This window comes from Centroberyx affinis, unplaced genomic scaffold (assembly GCF_046629955.1).
Source record: "Centroberyx affinis isolate AG114_WGS23_722 - 3 ecotype Tasmania unplaced genomic scaffold, CSIRO-AGI_Caff_v1 ptg009786l_1, whole genome shotgun sequence".
NCBI lineage: Eukaryota > Metazoa > Chordata > Actinopteri > Beryciformes > Berycidae > Centroberyx > Centroberyx affinis.
In genome coordinates, this window is record NW_027284637.1 from 54634 (window position 1) to 75886 (window position 21253).

General features: G+C 42.4%; 1 non-coding gene across 1 annotated transcript; it reads left to right on the forward strand.

Annotated features, from left to right (window-relative positions):
- Window positions 1-5828: 5828 nt before the first annotated feature.
- On the forward strand, window positions 5829-5900 carry trnac-gca (transfer RNA cysteine (anticodon GCA)). Its single transcript has one exon. It is a non-coding gene; the product is annotated as a tRNA-Cys (tRNA).
- The last annotated feature ends 15353 nt before the right edge of the window (window positions 5901-21253 follow it).

Here is a 21253-nt window from a genome sequence, read left to right on the forward strand (position 1 = left end):
ACTTATGGAAGACACGCCCATGACTACAATGTGTGTGTGGTGTGTGGGTGTGGGTGTGGGTGTGTGTGTGTGTGTGTGTGTGTGTGTGGGTGTGTGGCTTTGTGTGTCACCAAAGTTCACTTACAAGGAGATCAAATGCAGAGCTCAGTTTGTTTGTGTGTGTGTGTGTGTGTGTGTGTGTGTGTGTGTGTGTGTGTGTGTGTGTGTGAGTGTGTGTGAGAGAGAGAGAGAGAGAGAGAGAGAGAGAGAGAGAGAGAGTGACTTACAAGGAAATCCATTGCAGAGTTCAGTTTGCCCTTTACAGATAATAGTAAAAGATTGACCAAAAGCAAACAGAGCTGCAGGTGGTCAAACTGCACCTGGTGAAACTCTGCATCCTCCACACAGTCTTGTAACTTCTGGTAAAAGGTTTTCCCTATCTGAATCTGAAATCCGAATAGAAACTGATTTTTCTTTATTTCCCAATCTGAAGTCCTTTGTTGAATTTCTGGATGCAGATATTTGAATTGAGCCATGTGGGCCGTCTGTTCACTAGAGAGGCAAACTCTATTGTTCTTCACTGACCTTGTGAGGCTCTAAACAGTTGGCCATTCCTCAACACTTGTTATTCAAATTCTGGCTCTCACAACTGAGGGCCTTCTGGTGCTGGGAGCCTGACCAGAGACATGACATGAGTTCCTTTAGACCAGCATGCAGCTGGTGCCCCGACTCCCAACAGCACCCACATTTACATTTAGTCAATTTCAAGCAATTGTCTGGTTTAACTAAGACCTTAAAGGACTATTGCGAATTTTTGGGAGTTTAACCCATTGGTCAGCTTATCCGATATATAGGATTGACACCAAAATCATCTCTGTGTCTCCCATTGTCTCTGTCCAGTGCGCTAACGCTTTAGCATACAGCATGCTAAGTAATCATAGGCAATTTTCATTATACTGAAACTGAGAAAATGAGACCTAGTAGCATCTCTAAGGTTTAGTTAGGCAAATTTTTATGACACATGTCTAGGTTTGTTTAGGGGACTGATAAAATTGACATAAAAATCATCAAAAAGAATGTACTTTCAATGGCAGAGTATATCTTTTTCAGTGAGACTTCAAGCATAACTTGTTTTGTTTAAACAAGTGAGCGTTAGCCAGGAAGCTAAAGTTTCTATGCTGTTGATTATTACTAATGATGAAGAAGTCATGAATCTGCAGGCCATAGAATAAAAAAACAATACCAACTTTGAATTACTAAAAGGTCTATCTTAATCCATCTTAACATACTGTATGCTAAAGTGTTAGCTAGCATGAATACGGCCAGAGCTACATGGAGACACAGAGATGATTTTGGTGCCAATCCTCTTCTCAGATATTGGGTAAATTGACCAATGGGCCAAACTCCCAAAAAGTGTGTGTAGTCCGTCTATAATAAAATCAGAATTCATCTCACTTCACTTGTTAACTCGTCTTTCTTTACTAGCTTGCAGTTGCACCAGAACCAGAAATCGTTCCAAAGCATTTGCAAGAGAATAACTTTCACTTCTTTTTTTTAATTTTTTTTTCTTAGATATACAGGACGTAAGTTACCTCTCACCATTCTTGGTGCTGACAAGGCCTTTTGTTCACCTTTTAAAAGTGTCCATAGAAAGGCTGCTGAAAACAAGTATAAGAAACCAGGCAGAGGGGGTTGTCTCCTTGGCCCTCATTCTTCTTGGATCAACAGGCTCTTTCTGCGGGGCTTGCAAGGCATTCGTCCCACCTCCGAAGCCCTTTCTGGTCGAACGCCGTCTTGGGCTCGTGAAAACAATGTCAGTTGTTAAAATGGCGGGTGAATTGTAAAGAGTAAAGTTCTCCCTCTGTATCAACTTCATGCATCAAGCCCCCCTACCCCCGTTTCGGCCTTGTGATCCCTCCACTGACACCGACATCAGAAAAAAAAAAAAAACCCTCTCTGTTCCCTGTTAAAACGACCCCACGCCCCCACCTCATCCTTGATCCCCCCGCAGACGACATTACCGCTGAATTCCAGTCAGATGAAATCCCTTTTATTCAGAGAAGACCACTTCCTCGACAGGGTGCCCACAAACCCATAAATAAACGCAGCAGCGCTTGATTTTTCTCCTGATCATATCAACATGTTGGGGATCTGAGCAGCAGGCCCAAGAAGCCATGATGATTAGAGGGCTGCTATTTACAGTATAGCCACTACTGTAGGGGTAATGATGCACATACAGCAGGTAAAGAGTCCCTATATGTTCTCAGACTACAAGTATCTCTGTGGTCATCCCCCCCAAAAAAATGCCCAGAAAACCTTGTTACAGCCCGGAGTATGTCTTCTTCTTCACTGATACACACCGCAGAAACTTGAAAACACATGTGCGCACCGCTCTGAAAGATATTAGCCATAACTCGATACTCTGCGTGATGTATACAGTATCCAGCTTGCTCTCCGGTTAAAAAAACAAACAAACGTGGAAAGCATTAGCAGAAGGCTGCATGTCTCTTTCCAACTCATAATGTTTTGATTTATTTTCTATTTCAGCCCGGTTCACATTCCCCTCCGTTTTTTTTTTCCGATTTTGTGACTGTTCCAGGCTTTTTGAAGAGTGACATTCATTTTATTGATGATAACAGTTTGTTCATTCTTCAGTGACTCATTGAAATATATCTGCTGAATTCCTTCATCCTTCCATGTTGAAATCCCTGATGCTGATGTACCAGGTCAGCCAACGCTCTGCTTTCTGCCGCTACTGCCGGCTCAGCTCTCCCTTCCCTGCAGCGGCCCGGTCATCTCTCAACCCAAACTCGACTCTCACAGCCGGGAAACTCACCTCTTCAACAACCTCTCCCGAATTAATCATATTCTCTCCAACTCATCTTTCTCCTTTACTTGCTCTAATTTTCCCTTATCAAAGAAAATAATCCAGTCTACCTGTCTACTTAGCTCTCATGTGTGTGTGTGTGTGTGTGTGTGTGTGTGTGTGTGTGTGTGTGAACGAGAGCTACAGAGGTGCAAATGTAATAAGACCACACCATGTTAAAAGGTTTTGGAGAGGTTCCTCCCTACACCTCATCAGACCTCCATCCCCCTCTCTCTCTCTCTCTCTCTCTCTCTCTCTCCCTCTCCCTGAGAAAGGCTGTGCTGTGGATGAGAGCAGGCCGGTGGGATCGGTCTTTGGTTCTGTTTATTTTCCCGGCGTGGAGACACTAGCTCTGATAGGATTACAGGTCACACCAGAAGTGAGAGCCAGGGGAGCAGGTGGCCCCTCAGAACCCGGTTTCAGTTTCCCTTGCCCTCCATGCAACATTAGAGGATGCTCTCCAAGGACTACGGCTCAGAATAGTTCAGAGAGAGAGAGAGACAAATAAATACAAACCCATTTATATTGATCTACAGATAAAGTTCCAGTCAGGTTGAATGGACTTCCCCCAGGTAAACAAAATGGGTTAATTATCTATCAAAGTAGGACATAAGACAAGTCTAATAATATGATAATGAAGCTCAACTGAGCAGGGAGCTGTGACAGTTGCTGCTTCCGAACTGAAACAAGGAAATAAGGATAAAGCAACGACTAATGGATGAAAGATAATTAATGTCAATGCAACACGATCGTATATAAAACATCTAACTGCTTCCTTATTGCAAGAAATGTATGTAACAATTCTACTAAATTGCTTATAAATGATATCAATACCTATTAGAACATGCTAGACTAATCAAGTGGCCAATACACCTAATGCTAACATTAGTGGAATTCACAGCAATCCTAATGAAGCTCCACACCAAGCAAACAAAAAGCAGTAACAACAATTTTTGTAACAAGACATAGTTAATTACAGCCACACTGCAAATCTATAAAAGCAAATTAAAGTAGAATATGATTATTTGTTTATAATATTTGATTATTTTGAGTGCTGCACAACACAAGTGCTCAGCCCTCTGTGCTTATACTGTACCATACCCACTTCAGGCCCAGTATGGGTACAATACTTGTGCAATAGAAACCTCATAGAACAGAGTTGCTGTGGCATGTTCTTTATTTCTACCAAAACAAACTGATTTTGTCAAACTGTTGATGGTCAACCTAGAACTAAGTGGGGTTAGATTACATGCTGGCAAGCCTGGGCATGTTGAACAACTTTTTTTCTTTTCCAAAATCAGATTTACATCTTCTCATATTTGTGATCCACCTGCAGACCAGTGGCAGCCGGGCTAAGCCTGATAATAATACACAACATTATTTGTCATATCAGTAATCTCTATCTTTCTCAAGTTTCACAACAGTATGATTTACTGTATACTGTACAAACCCGTAGATTGTTGCAGGAAACAAGATATTTATTGTAGATCCCTCAGGTTTATATTTCCACTAAATATTTAGCTCAAGGGACCTTAGAAACATGTTGACAACTTTGATTTATGGTTTTGCATGATGTAAACGGTAAGTGATAGGAAGTTTTAAGCGGCTGTTTCTCCTGGAAAAAGCCAGAGGGCAAGTCCCCGCTGTTGGGAGAAATGCCTTTTTCTCAGCCAATATACAATCTCCTTTTGTCCGTGGCCACTAGCTACCTTGCTGGGACGTACAATGGGAGATCCAGTGGACAAAGGCATGACACTGGAGTCATTCAGGTACTTAAGCATTATCTGCTGTATGCTCTCATCAGGCCCTTTCTCATTTAAATGCAGCACAGCACAGTGAGCCAGACCTTAAAATTCAGTCAGTCTGATTTTCTCATCTTTCAAAATCGCAAGACATTGCATGTGGGGATTTTGTAATAAATGTCATTGAGTCACACTAACAAATTGTATTCTCAGGATGTATCATTAGCGATCAATTTTACTCTCGACTTCTCTGTTAGATAACAAAGTTCAGCACTCTAAGACACCAAAGACGGCTCAGACTGTGAGGCGGAAACAGAAAACACATGACACTACTGTACAACAGATCTGGGCGAAAGCAGGAAACTCAAAGCGACATCATGGCTGCTGGTGATGTCCTATTTTAAAAATGGCCCCAGTGTTTTCCCCCTGTTATAATTAGTCTCTTTCCCCTCTCCTCTCCATAACTAATAGAGACAAACACAGGCCATTTGCATAACTGTTCAGACCTACTAGTCTCCCCCCTGCTCCTGCCCTACTTCCACTCTTTCAGCCTAATGCTTCCCATCGCTCTCCCTTTGTGTCGGCCCTTGTTGTTCTGGGAACATCAAATGATGGCATGTTAAATTGGGAGGACTGTAGTCTAGTCTAGCCTCCGCAGCCTCGCAACTACAATTCTGTGGAAGAGCAAAACAACAAATGCCTTTAGTGGGACAGCCCCAATTATGCATGTTGGGGAGACTGGCGTGGTTTCCTATTTTGTTTTCTGTTTTCTCACCAGTGTTACAGGGTCTTTATACTGGTGTGTGTCATGTGGAATATGAAGAGATGCAGAGATCTGATCTGTGTGCGTATTATGGTGGAAGAATAGGGCTCTGGGATGTGATACTGTGGAAATGACAGGGCATGCTGATGTGTCAGACTCTCCCGGGACGGCAGGCAGAGTCAAGCTGCCTCCAATGGGAAACTGCTGAGGTTACACTTAGGGCGTGTTATGTGGGTGTTACGTACATCGTGTGAATGCCTTTATTTCAGAGTAGCTACAGAAATGTTGGTTTAGTGTTAACGGCCTATGTGAAAATGGCTCGGCTCAGATATTTGGGTTATCCCCCTTTCCCAAGCTTCCCATTTCTCTGAAACTGGGTTGACTGAGGAATGTATAGAAGCCCTCCCTCCTCCTTAAACTGAGAACCATATATGAGTATTGGCTTTATTTACCTTCCATCAGTGGGACCTACACAGATGGGGGTATAGCTCAGTGGTAGAGCATTTGACTGCAGATCAAGAGGTCTCCGGTTCAAATCCGGATGCCCCCTTCCTTTATACCAAAGTCAAACACTCAGTGAACCAACTGAAAGGAAAATAAATCTATAAGGAGTAGTCCAGTTATGGAAAGCTGGATCTTTGCAAGAGAAAAGTATGAAGAAACTTAGTAGGACAAGGCAATAAACTTGGCATGAAGAAAATAGATCATGCAGCAGACACATTGTTGTGAGGATGTGGCAATGTGCATAAATTGCACATTTTATGTCACTTTAATGCCAGCTAAATGCCTAAACAATGAAATTTAAAAAATCAAACCAAATAGGGAAATTGTGACACAAAAAGTGTCTCTAAAACATCTCAGACCCTTTCTTGACTACTGAGAAGAACAGAAAGTTTGAATTTTCCAAACAGGTCTATATGAGGCAGAGCAACAGTTCATTATTCATTGTTGCACTAGTACAAAAAACTTCTGTAATCTCTTCATCTCTACTCCCTTTGCCACTGGTCCCCATGTGACTGCAGGTAAAAAGGCCAGAGGTTTCCCTTGAGTCTCACACTTCAGAGTGGCCTGATACCTGATCTGTTTGGAAATGACCAAACCTCTGTGACCTGCTCACTTCCCTGGCCCCGGGGCCCGGTGGCATCTCCCAACGGGCCGAAAGGAAACTACTGCAAACATCCCCCATCAGCAGAGGCCCCAACATTTTTGCGGCGCTGCCCGGCCTGAGCTTCATCATTGTACTCTCCTCTGATACAGCGATACCCCCAAAGAGAACAATAACAGATGGGCCCGAATTTCAAGGCCAATCATCCGCACAATCAGTAATATCACACTACATCTGTAACCTATTTAGGATCTTGTGGATGTAGTTAATGCATGTTTGCTCTGTCAGAGGTCTGTGAGCAACCAACTTTTTTCAGAAAGATTAATTATTCTCACAGGATCAAGGTTAATTATCTCTGTTTAATTTTACAATGTAAATGGCTTCAACTGTTTTCTTGTGGTTGTTGTTTTTATGACTCATATGGACCTTTTGTCCATGTTGCATCACATCTAAGCCGTCTCCAAACGCTAAATATTATGTTTTCGTCTGCAGGGTAGCAAAGTTCTGTGATGGCTTATTGTTTACCAAGGCTGAGCTCAAACAGAGAGTGGAGTGATATACTGCAGCATGGGAGGCCAGACAGATTAAGCCGTGACAATGTAAAGCAGATGTGACTGTAAGGAAGTTAAATTACTTTATTGCCATGTGAAAACAGTGAGAGACAAGATAGTGAATGACAGCTAATTACCTAAGACAATCTGGTAATTGGTGCAGCATAGGAAACTAAATCTACATAACCTATTGCAGCTGCAACAGAGATTTTGATGCTTTATCTTGATTGAATTAATTTGGCTCAATCAAAGTGTCAAAATGTTGTCAAGGTTATTGGTCTGTTAGTCACAAAACCATGTCTTGTCTTAGTGGGATGTAAATGTAACTTTGCGTTGTCATTTTTAAGACAAGTTTTAAAAGCTGTCATCTCTTTATTTCTCATATGTTAATTATTTTTCCATTTTAAAGCCGTTATCCTTTAATTTCTCAATCGTTTAATTGCTATTAACAATGGGCAAACGGGTGTTAAATGGGAACAAAAGAGGATGAGAACTCTATTAAGGGATGAGGGATAATGGGGCAGAGCAGAGGTTGCCACATGGCATATACTGAGCATGCCACCTGCCAGGAAAAGACTTCAACCTGCATGATTATCAACTCCACACACACACGCAGACGCACGCACGCACGCTCACACACATCCCACTTCCCAGACCAGCCAACCTGGTCGGCTAAGGGAATCTGTTCTGTTTGTTACTGGGATTAATTCCTGGCACCAGCCTTGGCCCCACTCCAGTCGGGGAACAAGAGCAGCTTCCATCCCACAGAGCAGCAGTCTATCCCTTGTGGTGGGTCCAACTGGGCTGATCCTCTCATATTAAATGGATTAGCAGATGCCTTGTTCTACTGTCAGGCACTCGTGAAAAGAATAGGGATTTAGCATGTCTTTTGTTTTGTTTTTGGGCAACATTTTAAACTGTAAAATTGCAAATGGAAAACAGGTACTCAATTAAAAATAATTGTTTGTGCACACTGGACTTTCTAAAAATGATGACTCATCATGATTTCTCCACCGATGCAGGAGTATTTCCGCAGACTAGTGTCAGAAACATGATGCTTAGCTGACCTCGTTGAGTATCAGCCTTGTTTAGCTCTTGTAGTATCCGTGGGAAACTGTAGCATTAGCGCGGGTTACAAGCCTTTTGATTTCCCATGGGAGACATCCATGAGGAGCAGGTTAGGTTAGGACCCAACTGCTGCACGCCTTATTATATGACTGGGATAGAACAGATCAAGTTACAGGTTTCAGGAAAAATCACATGCTGGGGTAAGGTTCACCCTGAACATCGACTACATACCGGAATGGCTTTCTTCTCATAGATATATCAGTGCTGCTGCAAATTTTACCTCAAAATCACCCCTCTTTTGCCCGACTAATTATTGCACGTCACATGCATTTACCAGGAATTTCTCAAGAGTTATTTGATGCCATTTACAGTCACGGGTCGGTGTGAGCACCAGACAGTAAGGCACTGCGTGAAGACCACACTCCAAAAACAGACCAGATAGCGTTAGATCTCATGCTCTGGTAGTCTCTGAGTAGACGGATGGCAGGTGCTCCTCCCTGCCTGTGCTGTTATATTAATCTCCCTCAGAAGGCAGCCACCCCTCGCCCCTCGCAGGCTTCCATACGGGCGCCACACTAATCACACTGTTTAACAGGAGGCCGTCTGTGGGCCGGTGGACCGCCACAGATGTGAGATCAGGCTGGGCACAAACAACCCTGACCTCTGCTCAGCCCCCAGTCCCCATCCCTGCTGCAGACCCGGGTCCTGTCTGGACACACTGCTCAGCCTGTGTCGGTCTGTTCCTGGCTACCTGCCTTAGCATGGAGCGTGAGGGAATTTGCCTTTTCTGGATTGTGGGCAGAATGCCTACTCAAACTAAAATTAAGGTGTTAGTCTTGCTTTCCGTTATACTATTTATTTTCTGCTTTAAATGTGGTTGGTGAAATTCTTTTAACAGAGGATCTGCAGTGTATTCTGAGTGTTTTTGACACTGCATTTGTAGCCCAGCCGTAGTCTAGTTTAGAATAGCTTTAGCCGGCTTTAGGCGCTAAATTAAACCCTTCCACACCATATTTGGTTGTCCTGTGCCTCATGCTCTACAGTTCTCTCTCTACTGTTAACCCTGACAAAGACACTGCTAACTCTATCTTTATCTCTTGTACACACACACACACACACACACACACAAATCCCCATTCCGTCGGTCCCGTCAAGTTCCGACAGTCTTGGTCATGTGATCTGCAGTGAGCCCGCTGGCTCAGTTGGAGACGGCCCAGTATCATTAAGGTCCATTCACTGAAGGCGAGGCCGGCCCCCAGTTGAGGCCGCACTCTCTCTCTGGCCCTTTCCCACAACCTCCAGGCACCTTGGAGGAAGTCATCCATGCCTAACTGTGCTCCTTAATCAAAGGCTGAATGTAGAAGTTGTCCCGGAGGTTGGCTGCTGCAAGTGCGGCATTAGCAAAGCACATGCTCTCCTTTCACAGGGAAACAATGCTCCCCATTGTGTTGGTCCAGAAGTGTCCATTTTGATTTAAAGGGGGCTCTCACCAGCAGATAGACAATGCAGAGGGAATATCACCAACTAACACACGCACGTTATTTCAGCCCCACATTTCAGAGTGAATCTCAACAAGAAACAAGATAAGAAACACTGTATATGCCTCATGACTTCTTAGTTTCACCCCTGAGTTACATGTTTTGTTTTTTTTTTACACACAATTGGCTGTGTATGCGTTTAAAAAACAGCTGAATTCCTCCACTGCTGACACAAGCATAGTAAGCACATCAAGGAGGTAAAGATATCATCAGCTGACTGAGCTGTAGATTGATGCCCTCTGCAGTTATTTTGACAGGTTGAAATTATCTTTTATTTTAACTGATGTAACAGGCTCTGTGGTGCCTCTTACACATGTCGTAATAACAGCTTAGCATGATAAATGGATGAGAGCTCAGGATCCCTGGCGTTACTCTGATAACAGCATTAGACTAGTCATTAGCGAGAGAACGTCTGACACACAAGTGTAGCCATGCGAGCCTAATAACTGTCATGAAATTAACTGCAAAATATACATAACATACACATATACACATGATAGTTGTTGTATAATATATTTGAAGGATGACTGAAGTGTACAAGGCTGAACAAGACATATGTTGAATAGCTGAGAAAGCTTGAAATAGGCTATTGTCTTTAAGGTTCATCCCCTCTCCTCTGGCCTTTTCGCCGGTTTATAAATAGCAGTGACCCATCTCTAAATAGGACATTGTTCTGTCTATTGTCTTTCCCTCCCAGTACTGTCCTGACCACTGATGCTGAAGCACAGTGGTAAACATCCTCTAAACTTCATAACCTACCACTCCCATGGAAGAAGCTCTGACCTCCCTGTTCTTAATCCTCGGTTACATTACCCAGGCCCCAGTTTTTTGTTATTGTTGTCAGGGGGGTTTTTTTGTGACAAAAATTTTTGTTTTGCACATAAAATATTGGTGGTAGTAGTTTGAATAATCGTGGACAGCCGGGGTTCATTATTTGAAGATCTTTTTTTAAGCCACTGAGCATTTCAGTGCTGAACGTAGACTAAAATGAATTCTGAATTTCCCTCAGTAACATCATAGCTGGAATGCCTCTTGGCCTATTTTACTGTGTAGCTGAAAATAGCCATACAATTATATCTTTGACAGGTTTTGTCTTTGCACATTCTCACTTTTCATAACATTGGTTAGACATGTCCTTTGCTATAACCATTTTCTTTGAAATTGTTGAGATGTTAATGGTAAAAAAGCACCAGCTTTAGAGGCGGGATATAAAAGTTGCTTAGACATGGTTTCTTTTTTCAACATGATTAGGCTCAGCATCAGGCTGTTTAAGAGGAGCCTTTTAAAAGGATGTGTAGGGGCTTGAAGCAGGGGGTGTGCTGGAGTGGTGGCCCTCCATTCTTCTCATTATCCGGGTTGCCGTTTTCATTGGAATGAAGGCCATCTATCAGGAGCCCCTATAGGTCTTTTCAAAGCCGAATAAAGGGATCACTGTGAACAGACCTGCCTGTGGGCTGCATAGACATGGGAGACAACAGATGTGTTAAACATAGCCAGCTCCCTCACAAAAAAAGTTGAGCGAGGGGTTGCATGCTCTCTAATGGAAAGGCAGCTTTATGCTAATTGCTGAATAGAGTTAGTCAAAGCTGCTTCATCCTACGTGCTTTTGGTGCGCACGTCCGAGGAATCCTGCGTCACAAAGAGGAGAGCAGCCTGCACTTCCCTCCACTTTCAGACTGTGAAGAATGGTACACAGAAAAGGCATTCCCCCAAAGCCATAAAACTGTTACAAGGCCAAAAACCCTACCGCACAAACTCCTTCCCCCTGGATCTTAGACACTGTGTACTTTTATTTGGGTGCAAAACTACAAAAGTATCTTGTTTACGACAAGTTTGGATTGGGCTTTCAAATGTATTTCTGTCTCCTTCCCCAAAAATAGCTTTGTTTTGGCTTGATGTTTCTTGGTTGCAGACAACAATAGATAACATGGCTGCCACTCTGTGACGGTGAATCGTGAGAGCCTTCTGCTGCGGCCGGGCCTCCCTCCTGTATTCCTGTGGGAATTACAGCCAAACCTCATCCATAGGGATCGCAACTGTTTGTCAGAATTCAAAATGCAGCTCCTCCAAACTATCATGGCTTTGTTTGGTTTATCTGCTGTGTTTTACTTCAGGTCAGATGTACACAACCAGGCAAAAGTTTGGACACACGCTTTATTTTTTTTACTATTTTTCAAATTTTAGAATAATAGTAAAGACATCAAAACGTGACCAAAACCAACCAGTGACCAAAAAAGTGCTAAACAAATCAAAACTATCTTATATTTTAGATTCTTTAAAGTAGCTGCTCTTTGCCTTGATGGAAAGGCTTTGGAAAGAAATTCATACATAGGCATCAACTTCACTATTTATATTTGTCTAAAAAACAAATTTCAAGCATTTAAGTCGAATTCTTTAGATCACAATGGCTTTAAGATAATGAAAAACATAGTACATTCAATCAGGTGTGTCCAAAGTTTTGACTGTTAGTGTATATAGTGCAACTTCCAACCACAATATACATGAAACATCAGCTGCGTTGTGTGCTTCATCCAAATACAGAAAGGGTGAATTCAAATCCGACACCCCGACATCCTTCTGTGACACGCTGAAGGAGGAGGAGCAAAGGTCCCAGCATCAAAACCCGGAGCATAAACAATGGGAGCTTGGCTTGGACGGCCCGAGGCAGGCCATCTGCCACCGAGGGAGCGGAGTCCCTTTGTCAGCTATTGTGGAATGTGTGGCCAGATTGATGAGGGCCGGGTGATTCCTTTAGGGCCTTGCGAGGCAGCAGGCGGTGCAGCAGGCCCGCTGCACACCGCAGGGAACTCCCTCTCCTTCTGTCTCCTCAGTCACCAGTCACATGACGGAGCGGCTCGCCACGGCAGTCTGGGAAAATCAAAAAAAGTGCATTTGTTTTGAGAAGCAACAGTGATGTTTCGTAAGATCCAGGCGGCTTGTGTTCTCAACAGTCCCTGCCATGAAACACTGTGTGCGTATACACTTACGGTTAAGATTTTCTTCTTTTTCCTTTATTTTAAACACAGCTTGAGATACGCATTACACTTTGTGCGATTTCTCCATCGAGGCAGGATGAGTCTCTGTCGGGCGAATAAGCTGCTTACATTAAGTGGATGAACCCATCATACATGTTAAAGGAAATCATTTTTATTAAAGCTCTCCTAGATGGGCAGATCTTTTCAGAAGAGAGCATTCATTATCCATGATAGAGGTTTTCTGAGCAGTATTCTTTGCTTATGGTGAATTTTGTTCACCAAAAAGCCGCCGTTTTTCTTTTTCTCAGTAAACATGTAAGAACATGTTGAGTTTTTACATTTTTTTCCTCTGCCTTATGTTATGTGAGAATGGAAAAGTCCTAGTCCTTCATTGATGATGTGATGTAGGTTGGAGTCCTGCCCTGTCATGGTAATGTGTTCATGCTTGGCTGGTGACCTCTAACCCTCTCAGCAGGTGTGTGTGGCTGGCCTTTATTGAGAGAGGCGCCCTCTCTGGCTTTTGGAGTGGGTGGGTCAGGGGTGGGGGTGAAGGGGGAAAGATAGGACAGATGTTGTATGTGAAATCCCCCAGGGAAAGTGTGCCGCCACTAAAGGAGGAGGGCAGAGCAAAAGGGCGGATCTCTGACACAGCCTCACAACAACAGACAACTCTGGTTTCCATGGCAGCTTGTTGCTCTGCCGGCATCACTAAGCCGTCTGTTCTCTGGGACATGAAATAGGACTTTAGGCCCTGGGATCCCACACACAAAATATGCCTTTATTCAGCTGCAGACAACTACTTCTTCCACACTGAAGTCTTATATGTCTGCTTAGCTTCACAGTCTTCAGTTCTCTGTTCAGCTTCTTTTTATACAGCCTTTTTTAAATGGCGACAATATGGAAACCAAATGGCAAAATTCACAGCGTCTATAATTCCACTGCCTAACTCACTCAATAGGCCATGTGTCTTTTTGCATAAATATGCATAAACAAAAGTGGTTCATTATGGCAGACCGTTGCCTCATGCCCATCGTTCCCTGCCTGCAGTGTTGTTCAGGATCCAGAAGCTTCAGCCAACTATGCGGTTTGCAGACCAGACAGACACAATGTTGAATCCTGACCAATGAACAGGGACAGGGGGACTGTGGAATGCGATGTCTGGGGACAGTTTCAACATGGAGCTGCGGAGCTTCAAAGCCACAGGGTGCAGCAGACATAAGAGAGATTAAAAGCACAGCTTGTTGTCCTGACTGTTTACTGCAGTTGAGTCATTTCCTTTGAGGTGATGGCTGCAGAGGAATGTGACTTTCTGCCACTGTCTTTGATCAAACCTTGGCCTCATCAGGTTATCCCAGTATGCAATAAATGGGCAATAAACTATTCACTTCAACGGTCTGAGAGATAGCCGCTCTCTCTGGTGAAGTTACAAGATGTGAGGCACAAAAGAAAATCACATCCTTATTGCAGTAAAACGTAAGGAGCAGATTAAAGTTGTCGGTACCTAGTAACAGGTGTGAAAATCACACTTCTAGCACATAAACGAATGCGAACAAAGCAGATTCTGACAATATATAGAAAAACTAGTCATTCTGCAGAATTGAATTGCTTTCTTTATGTTATTAAACCTTTCAGTTTGAACAAGTGTAACATCAAAATTCTTCAGACTGGATTTCAGTGTTACACTTGTTGGTTTAATAACATAAAGAAAGTGATTCACCTAAAAAAGTTTCTGCAGAATGACTAGTTTTTTTATATATTGTCAGAATCAGCTTTGTTCACGTTCGTTTATGCGCTAGAAGTGTGATTTTCAGACCTTTTTCACCATACAATGGCAATGAATGGAGAGAGAAAAAAAACGCAATTCTCCAATCACCTCTGCCGAAGCAACAGATAAACAGAGAATCGTCGATTTTGGGGTTACATCATGGCCAGGAAGCTACACAACACACTACCAAAGTTCAACATCACTTTAAGTGGAGTTTTTACTCAACCTAACTGAAATCCTTACTGGACAGGTTTCTTTGTCACTGTAGAGGCAACCTACTGCTGCCTAGCTTGACATACAGCACACTGAAAACTCCATTCACAGAGTTACACAGATCATGAATGCATGCCAAGGTAGTAAAAGCCTAATGTCAAATACAGTCCAGAATGTTGCACATCACCATATTTCAAGATTTTGTGTCTCTCTGACCTTGAACATTGAAGCTAATGGATGACTATAAAAATGTGATAAATAGTGATACTAAGACATTCCGGCAGTGTTATAATTTACTAACTAGTGTTGACACATACTTCAACAAGCATCACTTAACTCAGTGGTTCTCAACGTGGGGTCCGGGGACCAGCAGGGGACCTTGAGGGGGTTCCAGGGGGTCCCCAGCAAATTGATGAATTGTTAAACTTGAGCATTATTTCATTTACAAGAGGTTAACACAATTAGAGAATGGAGAAGAATGAATATTTTGATCATAGTTTCACTGTTATCTCTCTACTTACAATATAGGTATTCTTGGAATTATGGACAAAATCATATCTAACAATAAAAATATTCTCAGATTTGGGTCAGAAAGAAAAAATTTCATCAAATGGGGGTCCGTGGCCCTAATGTAGACTAAATTAGGGTCCTTGATATGAAAAAGGTTGAGAATCACTGACTTAACTTTATTCCTCTAAGACAGTCACTACAAACAAGTGGAACTGCTCACAGGAATAGGCAACTCTAATAAATAGCCTGAAGGCAGGAGCAGAGAGGAGGAAAAGTTCAAAAAGGAAGGTTGTGAGGAGAAAACATCGCCTCAATGTCCTGCTGTTTTTTTCTGCCTGACCTTGTCCGTAAAACACCATTGTTCATTTTGCCAGGGGTTTCTTCTGCCACAAAGAGCCCTCAGACAAAGTCCGCAGGCCAAACGCTCGCCTCTTATATGGGAGCTGTCAGTCCTGTGATGCATGACATTTGTATAACATTACTGGGGTCACAGCCCGGGGTCAAAATGATCAGGGGGGGAAGAAAGAAAGTGGGTCAGGCCTCTGGACAAATCTTGAACTTCAGCCGGCAAGAAGAAAGCAGAGGTCAAATAATGCTTAGATATGCATCTTTGGCCCCGGCTTGGCCATGATGCGAGGAGAACTCAAAATGGCTGCTGAATGTTTTTGCCTTCAAAGTCTCCGGTCATCACTGAGTGGGAGAGCTGCGGCTGCTGCCTGGGAGGACACAAAGAGTTTCATTGGCTTTCATGTATTGATATGTCCATAAATGATTCATACTTTTCACAAACACTACAAGCATGCCCTCAAAATTTGATGAATGCAGAAGTTTAGATAATGAACCCACAACTCGCTCTGTTTCCTTTTTGTGGCAATGAAATACAGCCATGAAAACACTTCAACAGCAAATAAGAAACTCTTGGGTCTCTTTTTGCAGCCATATGGATATAAACACAAGGATATCAGGATATTTAGTGAAGGGAAACCAAACGAATAGAGTGCTAAGGTTAAAACTTTGACGTCAAACATCACATCTAAAAGCAGGAAAAGCATTTGTTGCCATTTTGAACAAACACTGTCCTCAAAATGTAGAGGATGATAAACAAACTTGACTGACTGAGCTTGTGATCCTTTCTCTTCCATACAAAGCCAGGAGATCGGTCTCTTGTATCCTTGTTTTCGCGCCAGTAAGGATACAGGTACTGATGTCCCCGTTGTCTCTGAGCCAACACAAACATGGAAACCTCATTGCTGCGTGTCCAGAGGTGGAGGGAGGAGTCCTTTCCTCTCCGCATATCTCCTCCTGATTAGCGGGAAAGGGTCATCGTCCCCTGACATCCCTTTGTGTCTGTAGTATTGACGGAAAAGAAGTTTATTTCCCCAGGTCATGTTGGTGGTTTGCTGGTCTTGGCCAAAGTCTGCCTGACCTGGCTCACTACACCCGCGCTGACCTCAGAGAGACGACGTGAACATGGTCACACCTCCAGGAAGAGGCCTTGTTGTGATTTGACCTTCGTAAAATATAACCTTTTATTTTTACTTTAGTCTGCATGAGCTCCTCATATGTCCTCCTAAATGCAGACATGTATATTCTTTGCCTGTAATATCACAACTACACACTAGGGTTAGACTGATATATCAGCTCGGTATTGACCTTTTATTTAATATCAGATATCAGCCAGTCAGTGTCGTCCACCACTGATATGATGGAGGTTCCTCCTCGACCACAGCTACATAAAAACCTGCAGTGAAACTTTATCTTCTTTGCACATTTTATTAATTCATTTAAATATTAAATGATGTTTCTCTTAAATTAATTCTTCGTTTAAAGGCCTAAGGTATCCCAGAGTTTCCCCTACCATCGTATATCTGGGTTGAGTCACCTAAAATTCACCTAAAAGTGTTTCAATGGAGAGTTTTAGTGTCACATTTAGTGTCTCAATGCATTCCTCTCTGTCAAGAATACAGTTCTGGGGGAAACACTAATTTATTGGCGGAAAAAAAGGCTAAATTTAAAGGTATTGAATATCTGCACAAAATGTCAGCTAAACCTAATATAGACAATATAAAATTTTAAGCTATAATATTGAAAAAATAATAGATTATTCATTGATTCTTCTTGTTTTATGTTTTATGTTCCCACTGAACACTAGAAGTCATTTCAATGTCACTGTGCTTTAGCTTTAGCTCTCTTTGGCTATGTATAGCCCAGTTTTAGACCAAGTAGTAAGTACATTATTAGATATTTAATCAATGTATAAACAGCCATAAATATCCAAAATATGCACCATTCATACGCACAATGCTTTATAGTGTAAAATGTAGACGTCTACTAAACTTTCACTTTTAAACCCTATGTAGCCTCATTGTGGCTTAGATGTCTGTAGCCATTTAGACATCTTTTAAAGAGACAACCCACTGAGCAATGTATAATTGCTCAGTGGGTTGTCGAGTTGTGTAGCACTGTCTACTGTAGAGTGATCCCGAACCCTGCAAGATGATGTTTTCTATATCCTCTGACTATTCTTGGCCTGTCCCAAGAAGGCGCTGTTAAAGATATCAGCTTAGAGGATGTCCTGTAAGTGTGTCTCACTCCACAGTCATATTTAACATCTGAGGACGGTCTTTGCCTGTTTTAGTCATGAAAAACACTCAGCACACATCAGCCAGCACCAGCATCCGCACATCAAATTCAGTAACGGTCTGGAAGAAACAAAGAAAAACATAATCTAAGCTCTACGAAGAAATCACAGTGGGGGTATCGTATGGAAACGATGAACATCAGCTGGAGGATCTTCAAAGCCTTTGGAGACATTCCACTCGCCCGACCATGCCGTCATCTTGCTCTCCGGTCTTTTGTAAAAGACTAATACTGGCTCGGCAGTAAAACTCTTTCTAATTATCCTGATTTACAAGGCTTTTTTAAGATTACATGGCAGGCTTCCCCCCAATGACCGCATTTCGCAACTCTTCCTAAACATTCTGCGGCTTACTTGGAACGTTTCATACGCTTTCATTTTTCACGAGTAGTAGTCATGTTAAACTGATCGTTCACTGTAAAAGTCTCCCGGGAAGCAAAACAGAAAAAAAAAAAAGATGACTCCCTGGACAGAGTCCCGTCTGTGTGTTGGCGGAGAGGGGAACAACAGGATAAATAGTGAGTAGGATGTGAGCCTCTCAACTCTGACCTCCATCTGCACGGCTTCCTCTCCAGTCTCCCTGGGTGGGACTCCCCCCAGGCCGCTAAAACTCACACATATCTACTGTTCCCCCAATCATGTCTCCAGTTATTCAGGCCGGGCCTTCTCACTGGCTCTAGTGTTTCTCGGGGTGCTGGTGCTGGGGACCCCTTGCGATAACATTAACTGCCTGGCTGGAGCAGCAGGGGTTTGTTGCGGTTGGGCTGTTGCCACGAGAGATTTCTATCTGCAGCCACGGAGCAGGAAATGAAAATTAAGCTTTTGGATGCATTAAATGGAAACGGCTAGTCAGTCCACTTTCTTCATAACAATGGAATATCGGTCTTGTTTCTCAAAAACATTATTTTTTTTTATAATGGAACAAAAATCATCTTAACGCTAGGAAGACGCTATGGGAAACCATAGCCTTGGTTGTGTTTTGTCTTCTGACACAAGTTGTTGTTGTAATTTCAGCAATTTAGACGGCTGAATGGGTTATAAAGTGCTTATAGAAAATACATTTAAGATTTAAGATATGGTTCATCTTATTATGTGATTTGCTAAGATTTTGGGGTGAAAACTGGATCTCTGGATACAGTTATGTATATTTGAAATATGATATTTGGCAGAGATCATGTGATAAACGACTGGAGATGATTAGTTATTAAAAAAAGAACTTTAAAATTACACCCTCATTATTCTTTTTAGGATTCTTTCCACAGATGAAACAAAGAACCAGAGATGAGGACAGGAGGCAGGCGAGATCAGCATGTGGCTTGAATTTGCCTGGCTGGCCTATTTGCCTGCGGAGTGAAACAGCTCCAATCTTTATGGAGAGCGGGGTTCAATCTGATGCGTCTCTCAATCCCCTCAGGAAGTGTGTGCACCAGTGCAAGCAGGGGAAGTTTACTCTGCTGCTCAACAGATCAGTGTTTATGTTGGGGCCACCTCACAAGGATGCACAGCAGCTTTGATTTTTATTTTTTTTTTTCCCCTTTTTCATGTGTGTGTGTCATTAAATGAGTCACATTTTCCACATGATAAGTGCAAAGCAAACAAATTGATTCTGTTGTTATTGATGGAGCACAGGATGTGACTCTTGGACAAAGCAGAGAGAGAGATGGTTTGATGGAATGGAATCCCTGGGGATCGCGTTAAACCCACATTGTCTCACAAATCAAACTGGTATTAAGGCAATTTGTTGCCATAACTTAAAGGACTATACTGAGTTTTTGGCCCACTGGTCACCTTATCCAATATGGGATGAAAGGATTGGCACCAAAATCATCTCTGTGTCTCTGGTTAGACAGTTTCGACCAGTGAGCATGTTATGTAAGTAAGTGTGAAAGTGAGAAAATGAGAACTTGTAGCAGCTCTAAGGTTGGCAAAGGCTTAGCTAATTTTAATGATGCGTCTAAAGCTGCCCGGCTTGTTTAGGGGATTGATTAAATACACATGAAATTCAACAATAACAATGCTCTTTCAATGGCAGAAAGTCTCTCTTCCTGTGAGACTTTTTTGCTGAGACTTTTACACGGGAAGTGAGCAAAGTTAGCTAAAGCTTTTTGCGCTGTTGATTCATAAAAGACTTGACTGACGATGGTTCCAATGTTTCAAGTTTTCAAAACTTATGAATCTACAGGCCATAGAATAAAAAACAATACCAACTTTGGATTACTGAAGGGTTTATCTTCACACTCACTGAACATAGGCTACTATATGCTAAAGTAATTATGGACAAAACTATCTTCCAGAGACACAGAGATGATTTTGGTGCCGATGAGCCAAACGCCCACAAAGTCGGTGTCGTCCTTTGAGTAGTGTAGACCTACATAGTCATAGTACTTTTTGACTTTTTTTTTTTTATTCAGTGAGTGGTGACATAAAATAAACCAGAAACTGGTTTGTGTAACTTTCCCTTGAGAGGACAGCATCTACCATGGAGCCCCACCTCGCTCTTTTCTTTTTTGTTGGGCGATCCCCACTTCTGTCAGTCCTTGCTTTGTTTATGGCAAATATACTGTATGATAGTTTGTGGGGAAAGGTAAGTCACATGGGAAAGGTAAATCTGCTTGAGTGTTAATTTAGGAGGAATGTGGCCAAAGTGTTGATAACAGGATAACAGGATGGACACAGATTTTTTTTTTTTTTTTTTGTAAGGAATCTAACTACACAAAAACACAGGCTCAGCGTTTTTGCATGGGGAAGTTCGAATCAGCATGTAACACTGTCCGCTCACTTTAGAGTTGGGATTTTGTCTACTGCATCTGAGCTATTTAACTGATTTACAGTGCAGGGAATAGGCCGACAGGATTTTCCATAACTGGGGTGTAGTGAGGCAGCATTGAGTTTGTAAACACATGTATATTTTTATATAATTTACAATGACCAAGTAAGTAAGTGCCAAATTGTCCCCAGAGCCATAACATTTACAAAATGTCTAATTTTGCTCGCTTTGAATCGAGGTGGTCTCAGAGATGCAATCTGTCTTAAGATAAGGGGACTTGCTGTTTGTTTTAGTGGAGGGAAATTGTAAGATTTGTTTGCTCTAATAGGAATGTTTGGGATTTGCTGTTATCTCCATCATGTTTAACACATTACAGAGAAAGAGAGATGTTGTGGCAGCCAGCAGGCACACAGTGGCAGAAGGTTATCAGCTGCGTCGCTTTGGCTTCTCGAGACTTTCTGAGCAGACATTCATGACCTGAAATCCCCTCTCTCTCTCTCTCTCTCTCTCTCTCTCTCTCTCTCTCTCTCTCTCTCTCTCTCTCTCTCTCTCTCTCTCAGAGTGGCGGTCCTGCAACAAAATATGTTTTGGCAGCAGACACAGGAGGTCTTCTACAATATCTTCATGTCATAGACACTATCGATTAGTATTACTTTCTGTTCTACCACTCACTCACTGTTTTCTCGTATTCAGTCGTCTGTTGTTCTAATGCAGATCTGTGGTTCGAAGTCAAACTCAACTCTACGTCAACAAACAAATCCCCCGAAACAGAA